The following is a 4,272-nucleotide window of genomic DNA, read 5'->3' as shown; positions in this document are numbered from 1 at the left end:
AAACATCCTCTCCACATCCACTCTATCTGTGGTCCTAGACTCCCCCACTATAGGAAACATCCTCTCCACATCCACTCTATCTGTGCCCTCTGGTCCTAGACTCCCCCACTACAGGAAACATCCTCTCCACATCCACTCTATCTGTGTCCTCTGGTCCTAGACTCCCCCACTATAGGAAACATCCTCTCCACACCCACTCTATCTGTGTCCTCTGGTCCTAGACTCCCCCACTATAGGAAACATCCTCTCCACATCCACTCTATCTGTGCCCTCTGGTCCTAGACTCCCCCCACTACAGGAAACATCCTCTCCACATCCACTCTATCTGTGTCCTCTGGTCCTAGACTCCCCCACTACAGGAAACATCCTCTCCACATCCACTCTATCTGTGTCCTCTGGTCCTATACTCCCCCACTATAGGAAACATCCTCTCCACATCCACTCTATCTGTGTCCTCTGGTCCTAGACTCCCCCACTATAGGAAACATCCTCTCCACATCCACTCTATCTGTGCCCTCTGGTCCTAGACTCCCCCCACTACAGGAAACATCCTCTCCACATCCACTCTATCTGTGCTCTCTGGTCCTAGACTCCCCCCACTACAGGAAACATCCTCTCCACATCCACTCTATCCGTGTCCTCTGGTCCTAGACTCCCCCACTACAGGAAACATCCTCTCCACATCCACCCAAACTAGGCCTTTCAATTTCCAACGTGTCCTCAAGTTGTCTCGTCTGTCCTGCCCTTTGTAGCGTTTCTGGGATGAAGAGGGTAGGTTGCATGTGTGAGTGAGCCGCAGGGCACCGTGAAAGGAGCTTTAGAGAGGAAAGTTCTTTTCCATAAAACGTGAATTTTTTTTGTAATTTATTTTTTATTGAAATTCCGCATTGTACAAACATTTCCATAAGATGTATTTCAGATACTGTATGAATATATCATATATTCCTGTTTGCCACCAATCTCCACATAGTATTTATCTGAGGTATACACTTATAGAAAAGAAAAGAAAGAACTTACAAAAGGAAAACTATGTACAAGTAGGGAGTGATTTTTTTTTAACAACATATTGACCTGTGAGAATAAAATCAGGTGTCATGTAGTTGAACCAATTTTCTCCAATATGAATCAAATTGTTCCAGCTTATGATTGACAGATGCTGTTATCTTCTCCATTTGGTAAATGTTCATTGTAATTTCCATCCATGGGTTCTCCTGTGATAACCATTTCCTGGTCAGAAACTTTTCACCAGCCACCAGCAGCATATTCATTAAATATTTATCTCTTTTCAACCATTCTTGAGGTATATACCTAAAATATATGGTCTTAGTCTCCAAGGGTATTTCACGTTTAAAAATGTCTTGTTAGGGCATTGTGCATCCCACTATTCTTTGATAATGGGGCATTCCCAAAAAATATGATAATGATTTGCATTTTGATTTCCACAATTTCTCCAGCAAACAGGGAGGTTACTATCATAATGGGATTTCTGAGAGGGTGTAATAAAAATATTGATCAAGTTTTTCAATCCGAACTCCCTCCATTTCTGTGAACTGGTACACTTCCATTGATACCCCCATATTGTTGTCCATTCCTCCTCAGATATAATTATCCCTCCTTCCTTCTCCCATTTTGTTTCAATGTATGAAGTCGAGGATGTTTTAAGATTTGACAGACCCTGATACTCTCTTGAAATGATTCTGCTACCGTTATCTGATTTATATGCTTTTCTAAATAGCTCTATCAAACATGTTCTTGACTCGGTTACATTTTTCAACCTGCTGTTAACATAATGTCTCATCTGCAAGTACTGATAAAAGTCTTGTTTTTCTAATAAGTGTTTCTCTTTAAGCATTTCAAAACGGAACAGTGTTCCATCTTTCATTATGTTGCAGAGAACTGTTATTCCTTCAGCTGTCCAGACCTTAAATCTAGCATCCAGTTTAATCGGCGTAAAATCCGAGTCATATGCACACCATTTAAGATTTACAGTATCTCCCTCTAGTTTATATTGTTTTATAATACTTTTCCATATTTTAAGAGTCCATTTCACCCATGGGTTATCAAAAGTATTTATATAACTTTGCAGGTTGTTATCAGCCAAAATTGCCTGTATGGGGATGGGAAGTATCCGCTCCTCAATGTTTTTTTCATGGAGCGTCATACGATAAAATAACATATAACATATAACATATAACAATCACAGCACGGAAACAGGCCATTCCGGCCCTCCTAGTCCGTGCCGAACTCTTAATCTCACCTAGTCCCACCTACCCGCACTCAGCCCATAACCCTCCATTCCTTTCCTGTCCGTATACCTATCCAATTTTACCTTAAATGACACAACTGAACTGGCCTCTACTACTTCTACAGGAAGCTCATTCCACACAGCTATCACTCTCTGAGTAAAGAAATACCCCCTTGTGTTTCCCTTAAACTTTTGCCCCCTAACTCTCAAATCATGTCCTCTCGTTTGAATCTCCCCTACTCTCAATGGAAACAGCCTATTCACGTCAACTCTATCTATCCCTCTCAACATTTTAAATACCTCGATCAAATCCCCCCTCAACCTTCTACGCTCCAATGAATAGAGACCTAACTTGTTCAACCTTTCTCTGTAACTTAAGTGCTGAAACCCAGGTAACATCCTAGTAAATCGTCTCTGCACTCTCTCTAATTTATTGATATCTTTCCTATAATTCGGTGACCAGAACTGTACACAATATTCCAAATTTGGCCTTACCAATGCCTTGTACAATTTTAACATTACATCCCAACTTCTGTACTCAATTCTCTGATTTATAAAGGCCAGCGTTCCAAAAGCCTTCTTCACCACCCTATCTACATGAGACTCCACCTTCAGGGAACTATGCACTGTTATTCCTAGATCTCTCTGTTCCACTGCATTCCTCAATGCCCTACCATTTACCCTGTATGTTCTATTTGGATTATTCCTGCCAAAATGTAGAACCTCACACTTCTCAGCATTAAACTCCATCTGCCAACGTTCAGCCCATTCTTCTAACCGGCATAAATCTCCCTGCAAGCTTTGAAAACCCACCTCATTATCCACAACACCTCCTACCTTAGTATCATCAGCATACTTACTAATCCAATTTACCACCCCATCATCCAGATCATTTATGTATATTACAAACAACATTGGGCCCAAAACAGATCCCTGAGGCACCCCGCTAGTCACCGGCCTCCATCCCGATAAACAATTATCCACCACTACTCTCTGGCATCTCCCATCTAGCCACTGTTGAATCCATTTTATTACTCCAGCATTAATACCTAACGACTGAACCTTCTTAACTAACCTTCCATGTGGAACTTTGTCAAAGGCCTTGCTGAAGTCCATATAGACTACATCCACTGCCTTACCCTCGTCAACATTCCTCGTAACTACTTCAAAAAATTCAATAAGGTTTGTCAAACATAATGTGAATTTAATAGTGACACAGTCCCCCCAGTGCCTGGGTGCCCAGAACGCTACAAAGAAAAAAAAAATTTTCAAAATGGTGACTCTGAAATAGCACCGATAAAGGGCTCGGACTGAAACGTTGAATGTTTACCACACCTCCGTGCTCAGGAGCAGTTATTACCCCCTCAACCATCGGGAAGGAGGTACAGGAGCCTCAGGACTCACACCACCAGGTTCAGGGACAGTTATTAACCCCTCAACCATCTGGAAGGAGGTACAGAAGCCTCAGGTCCCACACCACCAGGTTCGGGAACAGTTATTACCCCTCAACCATCAGGAAGGAGGTACAGGAGCCTCAGGACCCACACCACCAGGTTCGGGAACAGTTATTACCCCTCAACCATCAGGAAGGAGGTGCAGGAGCCTCAGGACCCACACCACCAGGTTCGGGAACAGTTATTACCCCTCAACCATCAGGAAGGAGGTGCAGGAGCCTCAGGACCCACACCACCAGGTTCGAGAACAGTTATTACCCCTCAACCATCAGGAAGGAGGTGCAGGAGCCTCAGGACCCACACCACCAGGTTCGGGAACAGTTATTACCCCTCAACCATCAGGAAGGAGGTGCAGGAGCTTCAGGTCCCACACCACCAGGTTCGGGAACAGTTATCACCCCTCAACCATCAGGAAGGAGGTGCAGGAGCCTCAGGACTCACACCACCAGGTTCGGGAACAGTTATCACCCCCCTCAACCATCAGGAAGGAGGTGCAGGAGCCTCAGGACTCACACCACCAGGTTTGGGAACAGCTGTCACCCCTCAACCATCAGGCTCCTGAACCAGAGGGGA

Source organism: Hemitrygon akajei, chromosome 26 (genome assembly GCF_048418815.1).
Source record: "Hemitrygon akajei chromosome 26, sHemAka1.3, whole genome shotgun sequence".
Classification (NCBI taxonomy): Eukaryota; Metazoa; Chordata; class Chondrichthyes; order Myliobatiformes; family Dasyatidae; genus Hemitrygon; species Hemitrygon akajei.
Note: the sequence above shows the minus strand (reverse complement) of the source record.